Source organism: Arachis hypogaea, chromosome 2 (assembly GCF_003086295.3).
Source record: "Arachis hypogaea cultivar Tifrunner chromosome 2, arahy.Tifrunner.gnm2.J5K5, whole genome shotgun sequence".
Taxonomy (NCBI): Eukaryota; Viridiplantae; Streptophyta; class Magnoliopsida; order Fabales; family Fabaceae; genus Arachis; species Arachis hypogaea.
Window position 1 is genome coordinate 56,885,636 of NC_092037.1, and position 20,325 is coordinate 56,905,960.

The 20,325-nt window shown below is 38.5% G+C and overlaps 2 non-coding genes across 2 annotated transcripts; both read right to left on the bottom strand.

Annotated features, from left to right (window-relative positions):
• Positions 1-664: 664 nt before the first annotated feature.
• On the bottom strand, positions 665-772 carry LOC112763723 (small nucleolar RNA R71). Its single transcript, XR_003182926.1, has one exon. It is a non-coding gene; the product is annotated as a small nucleolar RNA R71 (small nucleolar RNA).
• A 9,713-nt stretch (positions 773-10,485) lies between these two features.
• Positions 10,486-10,592, bottom strand: LOC112765090 (small nucleolar RNA R71). Its single transcript, XR_003183509.1, has one exon. It is a non-coding gene; the product is annotated as a small nucleolar RNA R71 (small nucleolar RNA).
• Between the last annotated feature and the right edge of the window lie 9,733 nt (positions 10,593-20,325).

Genomic DNA, 20,325 nt, shown 5'->3' on the forward strand with positions numbered 1-20,325 from the left:
CAACAGCATCAGCAGTCCTTTTGTCAGCCTTTTTCAGAGTTTTGCTCAAGTCCCTCAATTTCAGCCAGAAATTACCTGAAATCACAGAAAAACACACAAACTCATAGTACAGTCCAGAAATGTGAATTTAACATAAAAACTAATGAAAACATCCCTAAAAGTAGCTCAAACTTACTAAAAACTACCTAAAAACGATGCCAAAAAGCGTATAAATTATCCGCTCATCAACCGTTCAGAAAATTTTAAAAAATAAGTAGACATGGCAGCCGAACCCAACAACAATACAAGAGATACAAGGAAGATGCTTGGTGACTATACTGCACCAACTTCCAACTTCTATAGAAGAAGCATCTCAATTCCTGCCATTGAAGCAAACAACTTTGAGCTTAAGCCTCAATTAGTTTCTCTAATGCAGCAGAATTGCAAGTTTCATAGACTTCCATCGGAAGATCTTCATCAGTTCTTAGCTGAATTCTTGCAAATGTGTGATACTGTTAAGACCAATGGGGTTGATCCTGAGGTCTACAGACTTATACTTTTTCCCTTTGCTGTAAGAGACAGAGCTAGGATATGATTGGACTCACAACTTAGAGAAAGCCTGAACTCTTGGGACAAGTTAGTCAATGCTTTCTTGACTAAATTCTTTCCACCTCAAAAGATGAGCAAGCTTAGAGTGGAAGTCCAAACCTTCAAACAGAAGGAAGGTGAATCCCTCTATGAAGCTAGGGAAAGATACAAGCAATTAACCAAAAGGTGTCCTTCTGACATGCTTCCAGAATGGAGCATCGTTTGCATATTCTATGATGGTCTGCCTGAATTGTCTATGATGTCATTGGACCATTCTTCTTGTGGATCTCTTCATCTAAAAACCCCTACAGAAGCCCATGAACTCATTGAGATGGTTGCAGATAACCAGTTCATGTACACTTCTGAAAGAAATCCTGTGGATAATGGGATGACTCAGAAGAAAGGAGTTCTTGAGATTGATACTCTGAATGCCATATTGGCTCAGAATAAAATATTGACTCAATAAGTCAATATGATTTCTCAGAATCTGACTGGACTGCAAGCTGCATCCAATAGTGCTAAAGAAACCTCCTCTGAAGGAGAAGCTTATGACCCTGAGAATCCTGCAATGGAAGAGGTGAATTACATGGGAGAATCCTATGAAAACACCTATAATCCTTCATGGAGAAATCTTCCAAATTTCTCATGGAAGGATCAACAGAAGCCTCAACAAGGCTTCAATAATAATAATGGCGGGAGAAATAGGTTTGGCAATAGCAAACCTTTTCCATCATCTTCTTAGCAACAGATAGAGAATTCTGAGCAGAGCCTTTCTGGCTCTGCAAACATAGTCTCTGATCTATCTAAAACCACTCTCAGTTTCATGAATGAAACAAGGTCCTCCATCAGAAATTTGGAGATACAAGTGGGCCAGCTGAGTAAAAGAGTTACTGAAACTTCTCCTAGTACTCTTTCAAGCAAGACAAAAGAGAATCTCAAAAGAGAGTGCAAGGCCATAATTATAACCAAAATGGCCGAACCTGGAGAGAGTGAAAAGGTACTGATTCCCAGTGAAGAAGACCTCAAGGGACGTCCACTGACCAATAAAAAGTTCCCTATTGAGGAACCAAAGGAATCTGAGGCCCATACAGAGACCATAGAGATTCCACTGAACTTACTATTGTCATTCATGAGCTCTGATGAATATTCTTCCTCTTAAGAGGATGAAGACACTGTTGAAGAGCAAGTTGCACAGTATCTAGGAGCAATTATGAAGTTGAATGCCAAGTTATTTGGTAATTAGACTTGGGATGATGAACCTCCATTGCTTATCAATGAACTGAATACATAGATTCAGCAAACATTGCCTCAAAAGAAATCGGATCCCGAAAAGTTCCTAATACCTTGCACCATAGGCACCATGACCTTTGAAAAGGCTCTGTGTGACATGGGGTCAGGTATCAACCTCATGCCACTCTCTGTAATATTGAAACTAGGGATCTTTGAGGTACAAGCTTTAAGAATCTCACTAGAGATGGCAGACAAGTCAATGAAACAGGCTTATGGACTTGTAGAGGATGTCTTAGTGAAGGTTGAAGGCCTTTACATCCCTGCTGACTTCATAATCCTGGACACTGGGAAGGATGAGGATGAATCCATCATCCTTGGAAGACCCTTCCTAGCCACAGCAAGGGCTGTGATTGATGTGGACAGAGGAGAGTTAGTCCTTCAACTGAATGAGGACTACCTTGTGTCTAAGACTCAAGGATCTTCTTCTGTAAACATGGAGAAGAAGCATGAAAAGCTTCTCTCAATACAGAGTCAAGACAGAGCGCCCACACTCAACTTCTAAGTTTGGTGTTGGGAGGCCACAACCATGCTTTGAGCATCTGTGAAGCTCTGTAGGAGCTTCCTGTCAAGCTATTGACATTAAAGAAGCGCTTATTGGGAGGCAACCCAATTTTATTTATCTATATTAATTACTTTTATTTTATTTTCTAGTGCTAGTCTATGTTTTCTTTAAGTTGATGATCATGTGGAGTCACAAAAATAGCTACAAAATTAAAGCAAAATAAAATGCAGCATAAAAAATAGCACAACTTGGAGGACAAGCTTACTGGCGTTTAAACACAAGTAAGGATAGCAAATTGGGCGTTTAACGCCCAGTCTGGTACCATTTTGGGCGTTAAATGCCATAAATGACACACAGATTGGCGTTTAACACCAGAAAAGGGTGTCTGGTGTCTGGCTGGCGTTAAACGCCAGTAAGGGTAGCAGAATGGGCATTTAACGCCCATTTTGGCAGCATTCTGGGCATTAAATGCATGAAAGGGGTATCAGCCTCATGTTTAACACCAGAAATGCCACACAGAGGGCATTATTTAAATGCCAGAAAGGTGCAGGGATGAGAAATCCTTGACACCTCAAGATCTCTGGATCCCACAAGATCCCTACCTACCCCAAATCACTCTCACGCCTCTTCACACATTTCCATAACACTCTTCCCCAAACACCATTCACCTATCAAATCCTACCCTCTTCCCCATAATCTCTTCACCACTCACATCCATCCACTATTTCCCATCATACAACTGACCTACCCCCACCCACTCATATTCAAACAATTTCCCTCGCAAACCCCACCCCTGTCACACAGATACCCTCTCCCCTCTTACCCTATAAATACCCCTCCTCACTCCTTCATTCTCACACATCATACCCACCTAAAACCCCCTTGGCCGAACCACTCACCCCCTCTATCTCCTCCATTTCTTCTTCTTCTCCTCCTTTCTTTCTTCTTTTGCTCAAAGATAAGCAAATCTTTTAAGTTTGGTGTGAAAAAAAGGCTTTGCTTTTTGTTTTTCCATAACCATTAATGGCACCTAAGGTCGGAGAAACCTCTAGGAAGAGGAAAGGGAAGGCAATTGCTTCCAACTCCGAGTCATGGGAGATGGAGAGATTCATCTCAAAAGCCCATCACTAGAAAGAGGATGGAGCAAACAAGAGAGCCCACTCATGGACCTCAACAAGAGCATGAGGAAGTTCCTCATTAAGAAATCCCTGAGATGCCTCAAGGGATGCATTTTCCTCAACACAACTATTAGGAGCAACTCAACACCTCTTTAGGAGATTTGAGTTCCAACATGGAGCAACTAAGGATGGAGCACCAAGAGCACTCCATTATCCTCCATGAAATTAAAGAGGACTAAAGAGCCACGAGGGAGGATCAACAAAGGCAAGGAAGAGATATTGAGGAGCTCAAGCACTCCATAGGATCTTCAAGAGGAAGAACTAGCTGTCATCACCAAGGTGGACCCGTTCTTTAATTTTCTTGTTCTTATTTTTCTATTTTTTGGTTTTTATGCTCTATGTTTTGTCTATGTTTGTGTCTTTATTACATGATCATTAGTATCTAGTGTCTATGTCTTAAAGCTATGAATGTCCCATGAATCCTTCACCTTTCTTAAATGAAAAATGTTTCTAATTGCAAAAGAACAAGAAGTACATGAATTTCAAATTCTATCTTGAAATTAGTTTAATTATTTTGACGTGGTGGCAATACTTTTTGTTTCCTGAATGAATGCTTGAACAATACATATTTTTTATAGTGAAGTTTATGAATGTTAAACTTGTTGGCTCTTGAAAGAATAATGAAAAAGAAGAAACGTTATTGATAATCTGAAAAATCATAAAATTGATTCTTAAAGCAAGAAAAAGCAGTGAAAAATACAATGCTTGCGGAAAAAAAAGGGCGAAAAATAAAGAAAAAGAAAAAGCAAGCAGAAAAAGCCAATAACCCTTTAAACTAAAAGGCAAGGGTAAAGATGATCCAAGATTTTGAGCATCAGTGGATAGGAGGGCCCAAAGGAATAAAATCTTGGCCTAAGCGTCTAAGTCAAGCTGTCCCTAACCATGTGCTTGTGTCATGATGGTCCAAGTGAAAAACTTGAGACTGAGTGGTTAAAGTCGTGATCCAAAGCAAAAAGAGTGTGCTTAAGAACTCTGGGCACCTCTAACTGCGGACTCTAGCAAAGCTGAGTCACAATCTGAAAAGGTTCACCCAGTTATGTGTCTGTGGCATTTATGTATCCAGTGGTAATACTGGAAAACAAGATGCCTAGGGTCACGGCCAAGACTCATAAAGTAGCTATGTTCAAGAATCAACATAATAAACTAGGAGAATCAATAACACTATCTAAATTCTGAGTTCCTATGGATGCCAATCATTCTGAACTTCAAAGGATAAAGTGAGATGCCAAAACAGTTTAGAAGTAAAAAGCTACTAGCCCCGCTCATCTAATTAGAACTAAGCTTTGTTGATATTTTGAGATTTATTGTATATTCTCTTCTTTTCATCCTATTGTGTTTTTAGTTTCTTGGGGACGAGCAACAATTTAAGTTTGGTGTTGTGATGAGCGGATAATTTATACGCTTTTTGGAATTATTTTTAGGTAGCTTTTAGTAAGTTTTAGTCACTTTTTAGTATATTTTTATTATTTTTTATGCAAAAATGACATTTCTGGACTTTACTATGAGTTTGTATATTTTTTTTATGATTTCAGGTATTTTCTGACTGAAATTGAGGGACTTGAGCAAAAATCTGATTTAGAGGCTGAGAAAGGACTGCAGATGCTGTTGGATTCTGACCCTCCTGCACTCGAAGTGAATTTTCTGGAGCTACAGAAACCCAATTGGTGCGCTCTCAATTGCATTGGAAAGTAGACATCTTGGGCGTTCCAGCAATGTATAATAGTCCATGCTTTGTCCGAGATTTGATGGCGCAAAATGGCGTCCAAACGCCCACCAGAGACCCTTTTCTGGCGTAAAACGCCGGAAATGGCACCAGAACTGGAGTTAAACGCCCAAACTGGCATCCAAGCTGGCATTTAACTCCAAGGATGGCCTATGCACGTGAAAGCTTCAAAGCTCAGCCCAAACACATACCAAGTGGGCCCCGAAAGTGGATTTCTACACCATCTGCACTTAGTTACTTATTTTCTATAAACCCTAGTAACTAGTTTAGTATAAATAGCACTTTTTACTATTGTTTTTGGATCTTTGGATCATCTTTTGATCTTTTGATCACTTTGGGAGGCTGGCCATTCGGCCATGCCTAGACCCTCTTCTCTTATGTATTTTCTACGGTGGAGTTTTTACACCTCATAGATTAAGGTGAGGAGCTCTGCTGTTCTTCATGAATTAATGCAAGTACTATTGTTTTTCTTTCAATTCACGCCTCCTTCTTCTCCAAGATATACTCTTGTACACAATTTAGTTAAGTCAAAATGAAGGGGTGACCCGTGACAATCACCCACTATCTTCGTTACTCGCTTAGCCAAGATCCACGTGCCTGACAACCACAAGCGGTCTACATGATGTTCAACGTAGTCACTGGACGACAGCCGGAGTACATTCTCTTGGGTCTCTGATCCGTGATCTGCATCATCTCTCCTGACAATAGAGCATCCAAATCTGAGATTAGAACCTCCGTGGTATAGGCTAGAAACAATTGGCAGCATTCTTGAGATCCGGAAAATCTAAACCCTGTCTGTGGTATTTTGAGTAGGATCTAGGACGGGATGACTGTGAAGAACTTCAAACTCGCGACTGTTGGGCGCAATGACAATGTGTAAAAGGATCAAGGGATCCTATTTCGACACAAGTGAAAACCGACAGATGATTAGCCTTGCAGTAGCTGTCCCTGGTATTTTTCATCCGAGATGAGAAATCTGACAGTTGATTAGCCGTACAGAAACTGTAGCTGGACCATTTTCACTGAGAGGATCATATAGCTTGCCATGGAAGGGAGGTCGCATGATTGAATGAAGGCAATAGGAAAGCAGAGGTTCAGAAGCAACAAAGCATCTCCAAACGCGTATCTGAAATTCCCACCAATGAATTACATAAGTATCTCTATGTTATTTTTCGTTTTATTTATCCTTTAATTATTAAATTCTTATAACCATTTGAATCCGCCTGATTGATATTTACAAGATGACCATAGCTTACTTCAAGCCGACAATCTCTGTGGGATCGACCCTTACTCGCATAAGGTTTATTACTTGGACAGTGCACTTGCTGGTTAGTTGTGCGGAGTTGTAAAACGTGTGATCACAATTTCGTGCACCAGCAATACATATCAATCTGACTTAGCTCCTGCAGGTCAATATTCTCGGGATAAGGACAAAGCACACACATCTTAGTGATGTGGAATTTATAAACCATAAAACACCGGCAAGTACACCGGATCGTATCAAGTAGTAACTCACGGTGAGCGAGTGTCAATCCCACGAGGATTAACGGGTTAAGCAAACAATGCTCAATTAATCACTCTAGTTAGACAATCAAGAAGAAGGGATTTCAAAGACAATTGCATAGAAAGACAGTGAATTGAATAAAGGCAAGTCATAAGTAATTGAGAGAAAAATATTATTCAAGAGAGTTAAGGTTTTAGAGAGGTTGAAACTTCCAAAAAAATATTTTTCACTTTCCACCATGATTAAACAATGATGTTTCTATGGCAAATCATAGGTAAGTAAACCCTAATTCCTTGGTAATTCAATTTCTCTAATCCTAATCAATTATCAATTCCTTTATTAATTAAGGACATTCACTGATTTAAAAACCACACATTTCTTAAGAACCAAACTTGGTTGATTCAATGCCGCTTATCAGGTCCAAATTCAAAACTTAGAATCATGAGAATAAGTTTTTAAGCTCTATTCAATTAATCAATTTTTCTAATATATTAAAAGAATTCAAGTAAGAAGAGAATTTTTTGCCAACATAATCAAATTCATGGTATGAAGAATGAAAACTTTTTCTTAAAAAAGCATCAATGCATTAATCAAGATAGAAAAGCTATAACATTAATCCACAGATATCAACAGAGCTCCTAACACTAACTTAGAAGATTAGTGGCTATACTTCAAAATAAAAAATAAGGTATCAAAAATGGAAAAAGGACCGAAGGTCCTGTCAAAGTGTTTTTAGGGCCCTTATATATTAAAGAAAACAAAACTAAATTATTAAATTCAAACTTAAATTCAAAAGAAATCAAATCAAATCTTCCGCATTAATTCTTCAACTTTGTATCTTCTGTGGTCCTGATGCCAAGGCATCTTAGGCTAGTTTCACTAGCCTTTTTCTTTGTTTTTAGTAGGTTTTATTCACTTTCTTGAGCTATAAGTAAGCAATTGGGTTAGAAATTCATGTATGCCTAGATTCATTCAACCATGGTTAATTTGATGCAATTTCATGAGAATTATGCCATAATTACTTGTGTGCTAAGAATGATGAGAGTACTCATGACTTTAGCAAGGAAGGAGGTTGATGACAGGTGAAAAAATGCATGGAAGGAGGTTGAAGAATGGCCATGCAAAGGATGAAGAGGAAGCAACGTTGGGCCAACATTGTGATGACGCGCACGCGTGCTATACCCGCACGCAAGGATTGGAAATTCTGAAAATCCACGCGCATGAGTTAGAAACGTGTATGCGTAGATAGAGTAACGTTGGACCAACAACGCTGCCTCAAACATTGGTGGCCAACGTGCGCGATCTGAGTTCCAAAATTTTACATTTGAAAAAGCGCAACGACGCGTACGTGTATATAGCGCGTACACACAAGCTTAACTTTTGATGATCCACGCGCACGCGCAGGTCACGCACACGCGTGGATAGGCCAACATTGGAGGGAACGTTGCCAATCCTACGCGGAGGCCAACGTCTTCAAAAATCTTTCAAAAACTGGATTGGGAATTTTTGCATCCACGCGCATGCGTAGCCTACGTGCACGCATGGATGCGTATTCTTGACCCAAATGCACAAACGCGCAAGGCACGCGTACGCGTGGGTAGAAGAACATTGGCACTCCAACATTGAGTCAATTGCCAATGACAGCAACCAGCACCCAATTTTCAAAGAAATGTTTGGCCTAACGTTTACCCTCAAACGTGGACCCAAACGTGAGCCCTAGAACATTGCAATTAAAGCACTCCTCTCTTCTCAACAGCTTGGAAATCAATTGGTGCAACTTCAGCCCAATTCAATTAAGGCCAAAAGCTCAATTCAGAGATTCAAGATCAATGGAAGAAAGTGTATAAATAGCTTAGAATTCAAGTTAGTTAGAGGACGGACGGAGACTAATACTGTAACTCTGTCAATTTTCCTTTTCGGCAATTCTTTCAATTCTGCAATGTATCTTTCAATTCAATTTTCCAATCTGAGAGCTATGAACAACTAAACCCCTTTCACTGGGTTAGCGAGCTCTATTGTAATTCAATGGATCAACAATAGTTTTCATCTTCTTCTTCTTTCTTTTCTCTTGATTTTTGTTAGAAAGCTTTCGATCTTAATTTAATTGGGTAGTTGTCTTGACAGAGAAGCTACCCATAATTGGAATTCCTCTAATCCTTGAGAGAGGGATGAGGAATTCATGCTAGAAATACATTCTCACATTGGGTTAGATTGGGGGTTGGATGGATATTGTGACATTTAATCCTACCAATACTTTGATCTATGAATTTGTGTGGTATAGTCAGTGACCGAACTTCAACTCTTCCCATGAGCAATTAAATCAAGACTTTGGCAATTGTTCATGCTTAGAGAGATTAGTGAGCCAAGACATCAGGATCCAATCATTTAAGATTGCCAAGCAAAGTCAATGAATGCATTGATTGAGGAAGAGATGGAAATGATTTGATCCGGAGAGTTCAATATCTCTTGAAACCCAATGAATTCCCTATTCTGATCTTACCAATTCTGTTTACATTCTATTCTTTTATTTCATGCTTAATCCCCATTCACATTTAATTTCTTGCAATTTAAGCTTCTGCACTTTAATTACTTGCAATCTAAGTTTCTGCTCTTATTATTCTGCAATTTAACTTCTGTTCATTTAATTTCTAGCAATTTATGTTTTCCGCCAATTTGCATCCTGCAAAATTAATTCAATTTCTGATTTCGCTCAACTAGAAAAATTCTCCAATTAACATTGATCAACCAACCAATCCCTGTGGGATTTGACCTCACTCTATTGTGAGTTTTTACTTGACGATAATCCGGTGCACTTGCTGGTATAAAATTTGTTGCAAGACAAGTTTTCGTGCATCAAGTTTATGGTGCCGTTGCTGGGGATTGGTTTTGTATTGACAATTACTAAATTGGAGGATAACTAGATTGAGCATTTTTCTTTTCTTTGTTTAATTGAATTTTAATTTTAGCTATTTAACTTTACTTTCTACAATTTTAATTATTTTTCTTTATTTCTCTTTATTTCCTTACTTTCTAGCAAGCTAACCCACTAACCATTTGATAAATTGCTCTAACCAAGCTAACTATACTCTGTTTTAGTGGATTCTACATTTGCTGTTTCTTGTACTTGTTCATTGTATGACAGGTAGAAAAAGGGAAACCTCAACCTCTTTTGATAGTGAACTGGAAAGGACCTTCCTTAGATTAAGGAGGGAATTAAGAGAAAAAAGGCTATTGGTGCAGAGGAAGAGGAGGAAGACTTGGATATAGACATGGAGGATGATATGGAAAACCATCATGAAGGAAAGGTGAACAATCATGCCAGAAGAGGTGCAGATAACCCTGCTGGACAAGAGAGGAGAGTGCTGGGTTCCTACATTAATCTCAATCCTGGGATTGTGGCAGCAGCATTCAAAAGCCAACCATCCATGTTAATAATTTTGAATTGAAGCCTTATCTCATCACACTCATCCAAAACAGTTGTTCTTTTGGAGGAAGTGCCCAAGATGTCCCGAATTAGCATCTCACTACATTCCTAAGGATCTATGATACGGTTAAATCTAATGGTGTTCATCCTGACACCTATAGATTGCTACTATTTCCATTCTCTTTGAAGGACAAAGCATCTAAATGGCTAGAATCATTTCCCAAAGAAAGCTTGACAACCTGGGAAGATGTGGTGAATAGATTCTTAGCAAGGTTCTACCTTCCTCAAAGAGTGAATAGGCTGAGAACTGAGGTGCAGACGTTCAGACAGCAGAATGGTGAAACCTTATATGAAGCCTGGGAGAGATTTAAGGATCTGACAAGGAAATGCCCCCTGATATGTTTAATGAGTGGGTGCAACTGCACATCTTTTATGAAGGGCTGTCTTATGAATCAAAGAAAGTTGTAGACCACTTATCTGGAGGTTTCCTTAACAAGAAGAAGACTATTGAAGAAGCCATTGATGTCATAGAAACAGTGGCTGACAATGAGTATTTCTATGCCTGTGAGAGGAGCAACAACAGAGGAGTCATGGAGTTGAACAACGTGGATGCAATTCTAGCCCAAAATAAGATGATCACTAAGCAACTAACTGAGTTGACAAAGCAAATGGAGAAGAATCAGGCTGCAGCTATCCACACTCAACCATCCCCTCAATCAGAGTTAAATACAGAGGAAGGAGTTAACTGGGAGGAGCCAATTACCTTGGGAATTCATATAGGCAAGCTCATGACCCATATTCAAAGACCTATAACCCTGGTTGGAAGAACCACCCAAACTTTGGGTGGGAAAACCAACAAAACCAAGGCCAAAACCACAAATCTCATAATCCCAACCAGTACACCTACCAAAAATCCAATCCAAGATCATATCAACATCCACACAACAATTCTGCTCAGCCACCATATCAAGCCCAAGCCAACCAACCTCAACACTCAACTACCAATCCACCATCAGAGGATAAACTATCCAGGATTGAAGCTATGCTCACTAATCTTTGCAAGGAAGTCCAGGACAACAGGAATTTCAAGGAAGAAGTAAGAGATAGTATGCAAAGTCGAGGAGAGATTATTAAGAAGCTTGAATCTCAAGTAGGACATCTCTCACAGCAGATTCCTAAGTCCACTGATAGCTTCCCCAATGACACTGAAAAAAATCCAAGAGGGGAAATGAAGAAGGTGAGCTGGGAAGAATGTAAGGCAGTTACTCTTGCGAATGAAGAAATCTTGGAAGAAAATACCAGCAAGCCAACAGAGCACAGCCAAAGAAGTTTCCATGGAAATTTAGAGGAAAAAGAACAAGGAAATGGACCTGTACAAGGGAAAGAACCAAAAAGGAAGGAAATTCTAAAACCGTACGTGCCAAAGGCACCATTTCCCCAGAGACTCAGGGGAGGTGAGAAAGAGAAGTCATACTCAAGATTCTTAGACATGTTTGCATCCTTCAGTGTCAACATACCCTTCATCAAAACTCTCCAACAGATGCCTACCTACATCAAGTGCATGAAAGAGTTGCTGACCAAGAAAAGAACCTTGAAAGCGAGACAAACAGTGATAATGAACAAGGAATGTAGTGCCCTCATCAAAAAGGATTTACCTCTGAAGGAAAAATATCCGCAGAGCTTTCATATCCCCTGTGCCATAGGAGATACAAGGATTGATAGAGGATTCTGTGATCTAGGAGCCAGCATAAATGTGATGCCTCTGTCTCTCATGAAGAGGTTGCAAATCAATGAACTGAAATCCACAGATGTAGTCATCCAATTGGTCGATAAGACTCAGAAGCAAGCTAAAGGAGTAGTCGAGAATGTATTGGTCAAAGTGGGAAATTACTTCCCCCCACTGACTTTGTTGTTTTGGACATGGAGGAAAGTTACCACCATCCAATCATTTTGGGAAGACCATTTCTAGCCAATGCTAGAGCACTCATAGATGTGGAACAAGGAACGTTAATACTGAGAATACATTATGAACATCTCACTTTCCATGTTTTCAAACCTACACCTGAATCTGAGCCAAAACCTAAGGAGCCGAAGGATGATCACAGCAAAATGTCCCTTGAAGAAAGCAACAGTGAACCGGAAGTAGAGCCCCTGAAACAATCTTTGGTGAACAAGCAAGAATTTCAAGAGATACAACAACCAAGGGAGCTTAAGAAAGAGATGAAGCCACGAGAATCAGAAAGAGCAGCTAACAAGGACCCCCCTAACACAAGAACCACTGGAGCAGTACTGGAAGAAGAGAAAAGAGTTGTGAAGAAATTGCCAAGGGGATGGAAAAACCAGAAGATTCCTATAGACAATTTTTTCCCTGGAGACAAGGTGATATTAAACCACCATCCACCAATCCCACCCCATCTTCCAACCATTCCATCTCAATTACCGCAAGTTTTCACAATCAGAAGGGTCCTTTCCTTAGAACCTGTGAAAATCATCAAGGAATCAAGTGGAGACAGTTTCACTGTAAGGGGAGAAGACCTAAGGCACTACAATTCATCCTGACAAAGACCAACCATCAAGCAAATGACGCTAAAGAAGCGCTCCATGGGAGGTAACCCATTATTTAGTTCTCTTGTTTTTAATTCTTTAGTGTGAATAATAATTGTTGTTCTAACATGAATTCAAGCTTTCATATACAAATTTGACATCTATCCATGATATCTTGAAGCATATGATCCAAATCTAAGTTTGGTGTGCCTACAGGCACACTAAAATGCTATTTAAAAGGTGATGATCATATAGCCATGCTGATATATGCCTAAGTGCTTTCTTAGAATTATATAACCAAACATTAAGTTTGGTGTTCTGTATATTTTAAGAACACAAGGAGAGTCAAGTTTATGATTGAGTCTTGAATTTCATGAAAGTACAACCATGTTTATAATTTTTAGTTCGTGTTTGGAGATAGAAAATAAAGTGTTTTTCATGATGATTTAATCAAAGATGACAAGAATGTGTTAAGATTTCAATGACATTACTTGGTGGAAGTAATTCTTTGAACCATATAGCCAAACACTAAGTTTGGTGTCCACCAAGGCCATAGAAAAACACAAAGGGAGTCACGGATGATTGAACACTCATGAGGAATACTAAATCAATTTTTGTTTTAAACTTAAGCATTATATGTCATATGTTTACCATCACCTATTTATTCATTTCTTTGCCTTTTAATGATGGATAGGTATATAGAGGAACAACTTTATGAAAAGGACAAGGCACTGGTAAGGCTAGAATGAAGACAAAAGTAGGTCATATGGCTTGGAAGGTTGCTTCTTGGGAATAAAAAGTCTGCACATCTTTGGAAGAGGCACAAAAAAAAGACCGACCCCACATGTCTAAGGAAGAGGCAACCTTTGTCCTCATTCATATTTGCATGCAAGCCATTCATTCAACCCCTTCGAGGCGGCATCCTGACCATCCAATCTTCATTAAAGTTTGCTATAAATAGCTTCACTTGGACCATGCCTCAGAACTAAAGTTTTCACACTTCTTGTATCCTAAAAATTCAGCTCTTGTGTTCTCTAAAGCCAAGACCCAACAACTGCATTTCTATGCAACAAATCACTCTTGTTCACTTGCTTCCACAATATTACCTTGCCTTCAAACCACCTTTCCATCGAAAGTGCATCACACTAGCCATCCCTCTTCATCAACTGTCAACCTCTATTCAGGTAACCATAAAGGAAAGTATGGCATCTTCTTTAAGTTTCAAAAGAAGGAGATGAAAGGAACCTATTGCTGAGGAGAGTGAAGACAACTATGATCAATGGAAGTTTAGATCACGGTTCCACCAAATGCAACTTGAGTGGATGACAGAAAAAGGAATATTTCTAGAGATCCCTTTCTAGCTACCTGATGATGAATGCCCAGAAATAAGAGCCAAGATCAGAAAGAGAAAATGGGAGGAACTTACCTCACCAATCAGCAGAATTAATGCCAATATCATAAGGGAATTTTATGCTAACACTACAAGGCTAGATACAACCATTACCCCAACTTACAAGAGTTATGTGAGGGGTGTTGAGGTAAACTTTAGTTCGAAGACCATCATGAAGGTCTTAAGACTGAGGGAAGCACATTTTGATGAGCCTGGGTACCAAGAAAAAATAAATGGCAACCCGAATTATGATGAAATTTCTAGTGATATATGTGTGGTTAATGCCGATTGGGAGAGGGAAAATCATGGAAGGCACAAGTACTTGAGAAGCGGGGATCTCATCCCTGAAGTAAAAGGGTAGTATGAGCTTATAAAGAGATCAATTCTGAGTACAGTGAACACTTCAGAAGTTAACAAGAAAAGGGCCATCATGCTGCACTGTATAATAGTGGGAGGAGAGATAAAGGTTCACGAGATCATTTCAAATGATATTCAAAAGATCTCAAAGAAAAATTCTGCTGAAGCCTGGCTACACTACCCGAGCATTATCATGCAGTTATGCATGAAAGCCAGAGTGCCACTGGAGGATGCAAACCCAATCTGGCTGAATCCAGGCATGCCCATGACCCTAAAAAGGATGATAAATGTTACAGTGGCCCAACAAATTCGAAGACCACAAAGGAGGCGAAGGAGAGATGAACCACAAAAAGAAGAACAACAAGAAGAATAACAACAAGAAGAGCAATAATTCCAAGCACAAACCAACATGGACATGAGCTAGATGCAAGAAACCATTGAAATGCTATCCGAACAGTATATAAGAGCTCAAGAAAAATAAGACGAGTTCCATTCACAATACATGAGAGCTCAAGAGAGACAAGAGGAGCTTTAGTTGAGGACAATAAACCAGTAGAGAGATTTTCAGTCAAGATTTCTGGTTATGCAAAAAGAACAAGCTTCACAATTTCAAGAATCTTTCAACCAGGTGGCCCAGCATCAAGTTGATAATATGAGAGCTTTCAAAAAGTTCACTACTCTTCAAGATGCAAGATATGAAGTTCAATTTGATTACAACATGAATGCTGAAACCAAGCTCAACTATGTGGTGGAACATCTACCTGGTCTGAACCCAACATTTCCAATTTATGATCAATACTTTAAGGAGCGAGGTGAGGTGGAAATAGACAGAGCAATACAGCATGAAGACACAGTGGAAAGGACAATGAAGAAAGCTGGATTCTGGACAAAATTAAAGGGAAAACAAAAAAGCAAGGGAGAAACTAGCAAGCAAGCAGGAGAGAAGAAGAAGAAAGACATGCAGGATAAAGAATGAAAGGTGGACTTGCTCCTTGTTTATCATATTCAATAAAGAAAGAACGTGTCTATTTTAGTTGATAGTTAACTTTTAGTTTAAGTCATCTTGCATTCTATTGTGTTTAATTTTGCCAAAATGTGCTAGCCTAGGTGTTTGTGTCTCACTTTCGCTTTCTTAAATGTTTGTCTTGTTTCCTAGCTGCTTTCAATTTGAATAAAAGAGATATATTGTTGAAATAGAGAATGACATTGTTCAGATTAGTAAACATTAAAATAAGATTAAGTGGAGGCATATATGCTTGAATGTTTAGCTGGCTCACTAATAATGAATAAAAAGGTAGATTGTCCCTCTTTAAATGTCAACTTGGCTGCTGTCTATGAATCTTAGCAAATAAGAAATCCTTGGAAGAAAAATAAATGAAAAGAAAGAAAAAGAAAAGCCAAAAGTTGCAACAAAAATGGAAGAAACAAAGAATAAGGCTAGGCACCAATAGCTTGGACCTTAAGACGTATGCCTGTGGTGTCTTTGTACTAGGATCTGCTTGGATGATTAGGTTCTATGGAGTGCTTTAACACTTGGTAACTTGGGTTAACTAACCCGGGATTATCAACCAAAAGTCCATTATCAAGAGAAACCTAGTTACAAGGCATTTAGTAACCCAAAGAGGTACTGGGCACAAATGTCTTAAGAAGAATTGTGAGTCAAGTGTCTGCGGTGATTATGTGTTGAGTGCAAATAAGCTAAAATGCTGCTGCAACACATGACACTAAGTTACAAGTGAGAAATAAAGTCATAGAAAAAGAAAAACAAAGAAAAGCAATTACCAAGGATGAGTGAATAATAAGAGGTCATAACAGTATGTTAGTTGATGCTTAAAAGAGACATCCCCTACCTAAGGATCAATAAAAAGTGAGTTGTGATAAACTCCGTTTTTAGGGTTTATCTTGTGATGAATTTAGAGCATTTTGTTAACCTTTCTTCACATTTATTCAATAAAATAGCATAGTTTCATGATTGTCTCCTAATTTGTGCTTAAATGTGAAAACATGCTTTTGGACCCTTGATTTGATAATTTTAATCTTCCTTTGATTCCACTAGATGCCTTGATGTGTTTGCTAGTGATTTCAGGTTAAAAAGGCTAGGAATGGATCAAAGGGTGAAGAGAAAACATGCAAAGTGGAGAAATCATGAAAAGCCAATGATTTGGGATGCGTCCATGGACACGCACGCGCACTAGACGCATACGCGTGGATCACAAAACTCCAGGGACGCGTACGCGTACATGATGTGTACGCGTCGATGCCCGCACGTGACCTCTTGAGTGAAATCGTGTCTGGCAAATTCTGGAGAGCTTCTGGCCCAAATTGGAGCTAAGCTTTAGCGGGAAAAGGCTAAAAGGACCAAGGATTGAAGGGGAAGGCATCATTCAATCATTCCATTGACAACACACTTGAGATCTAGTTTTACTTTAGTTTTCTAGAGAGAGAAGCTCTCTCTTCTCTCTAGAATTAGGATTAGGTTAGGATAGAATTTCTTAGATCTAGACTTTAATCCTTGCTTTCATCCACTTCTACCCTTCAATTCTTTGTTTCTATATCTTGTTCTTCTATTCTCTTGTTGCAATTTCCTCTATTTTGTTTCCATACTTTATAGTTGATCCACTCTTGTTCTTCTTATTTTCGTTTAATGTGATTTGAGGTAATTCATGATTAATTGTGATTTCTTTTCTTGTTGTTGTTAATTCTTTGCAATTAATTATTGTTAGATTTTATTCTTGTTTTCAATTTACTATACTTTCCTCTTATACCTTCCAAGTGTTTGATAAAATGCTTGGAAGGATGTTAGAGTAGATTTTACGTTCTTGGCATGGGATGGTAACTTAGGAACTCTTTAGTCACTAATGTCCAAGTAATTGACGATTGGAAGCCGTTGACTCTAGCCATCACTAATTGATTTGGTGGATAGCTAGGACTTATGGACTTGGATTGATATAGCTCATTTGACTTTCCTTTACTAGTTAGAGGATGACTTAATGGGATTGATTCTTGCCAATTCTCATGTTGTGGTTAGTAATAGAGATAGAGATCCTTGACCACCAAACCTTGCCAAGACCATTTTACCATTTGAATTTCATTGCCATTTACTTTTCATATTTCTTATCCAAAACCCCGAAGTATACAAATCATAACCAATAACAAGAACACTTCCCTGCAATTCCTTTGAGAGACGACCAGAGGTTTAAATACTTCAGTTATTAGATTTATTAGAGGTTTGTTACTTGTGACGAACAAATTTTTGTATGAAAGGATTATTGTTGGTTTAGAAACTATACTTGCAACGAGACTTCATTTGTGAAATTCTATACCATCAATTTTTCATTCATCAAGCTGCAACATTCTCTGCATAAAACCGCATGAATTAATGTTAATGACTTGCTGATATGGGCATTACTTTCTAATTTATTCATTCTTCTCAATAATTCAGTGATTACTTGGGGACAAGCAAGATTTAAGTTTGATGTTGTGATGCCAAGGCATCTTAGGCTAGTTTCACTAGCCTTTTTCTTTGTTTTTAGTAGGTTTTATGCACTTTTTTGAGCTATAAGTAAGCAATTGGGTTAGAAATTCATGTATGCCTAGATTCATTCAACCATGGTTAAGTTGATGCAATTTCATGAGAATTATGCCATAATTACTTGTGTGCTAAGAATGATGAGAGTACTCATGACTTTAGCAAGGCATTGATGCACGTATTGGTTGATGACAGGTGAAGAAATGCATGGAAGGAGGTTGAAGAATGGCCATGGAAAGAATGAAGAGGAAGCAATGTTGGTGGCCAAGTTGGACCACCAACGTTACCTCAAATGTTGAGAAGGATGAAACAGAGGAGCTTCTGGATAATTTGCTGGTGCCCACGTTGGAGGGAATGTTGGCAAGCCAACGTTCCCCCCAACGTTTTCCTAAAATGTGCTTTCTAGAAATTGTGAAAAATTGTGGCGACGCGCACGCGTGGATTAGAAATTATGACAATCCACACGCACGCGTTGGAAACACGTACGCATAGATGGAATAACGTTGGGGGCCAACGTGCGTGATCTGAGTTCCAAAATTTTACTTTTGAAAAAGCGCAACGACGCGTACGCGTATATAGTGCGTACGCGCAAGCTTAACTTTTGATGATCCACGCACACACGCACGCATGGATAGGCCAATGTTGGAGGGAACGTTGCCAGTCCAACACGGAGGCCAACGTCTTTAACGTGGCAAAAATTGGCGAGTTAAGAATTTATTAATAGGGATACGTTGCAAGTACAGTCCTTAACCAACCAAAAATCCGCTTATCAATTTAAAAGGGGTTGTCACAATATTGAAAATTAAAATACTGGGAGTATGAATCCCAGGTCGTCTCCCAACGAGTTGCAGAGAGATGTGCTATTTCATCAATCGGGTGTTTTCAAAAATGGTTGAGTTGATAAACAGAAATTTAAATTAGAGAATTTAATTAATTTCAAATAAAAGCCTTGACTGAGGGTAGATCAGGTGGAAGCCCTATTCTTGTTGAAATACTCTCAAGATTAATTAATAATTGGAAGTTACTCTGCTTAGTTAACCCTTACTAGGTAAAGGAAAGTCAAGCAAGTTGGAAATCGGTTTCTAGTCATAAGTCCTAACCCTCTCCCTTGGGAAGGACTAGAGTTAATGATTAGAGGGTGATTCAACAATAAATCCAATTATAATTTTTCTCTTGAGTAGTTCAACTCGAGGGTTCCTTTCAATCATCCCCCAATCAAGTCATGGAACTACTCACTCATCATAATTATAAAATTCACAAAATTAATGGTGAAAATAAAAGAAGACATGATAAACAATAATGAAAGGATTAATTGAAAATAAAAATAGTCTATATTAATAACTTGTAAAAATAAGCCAAAGTCAACTCTAGAGGGATTAAAAATATGGAAGAATAAATATAAAAAGTAAATAACAAAATAAGATAACTAGTACCGGAAGTAGACTCTTCTCAAAAGCTAAAGCCAAAATCTTCCAATGCTAATTATGAATGCTCAAGTGAGTGAAAAAACCTAGGGGAGGATTAATTCCAGATCTAAAACTAAAAATTATGCAGAATGAATTGTGTCTCTTGTTTCTGCATGTTCCCTGACTCTAGTCTGTAATTCTGGGCCAAAAACTGGGTTGAAATCTGGCCCAGAAACTCTGCCAGCAACTTTTGAAATTCTGCAGATCGCGCACGTCACGCGGACGCGTCATTCAACTGTTTATTTTAATTCTACCATACATGCATTGACCTTTGAATTCTTAACTCAACATTGGGGAAATTTTGTCCCCTTATTATTATTATTATTTTTATTGAATTTTTTTTTATTCTTATAGTTTCACATGAGTAGGTGTCCAAATTCCCATTATATTATCATGACATATCCCCTTAATATCCTTTGTTCCCACAATTTCCCATACTTAATTAGCACACATAATTCTATCTCAAGCTAATCAAAGATTAAAATTGGGGTATATAATTGTTTTTCCGCTTAAGGCTAGTAATGTGGTAGATTATAGAACAAATGGGATTTAAAGGCTCAAAGTGGCTAACAAAGGTAATTAAAAGGGTAGGCTTAATTTGGATAAGTGGGGCTAAAGAATTAATGGCCTCAATCATATGCAGCATATAAATATATTAAACATTAGACATATAATATGGAACAAAATATAGGTTACAATCATAGAGAAGTAAACACACAAGAATAAAACAAATATGGTTAAATAATGTAACCATGCATAAAGGCTCAATTCTCACAGGTTGTGTGTTCTTTAGCTTTAAAATTCATAATCCAAATACAACTTCAAACAAATTTAACATAAGAGTTTTAATT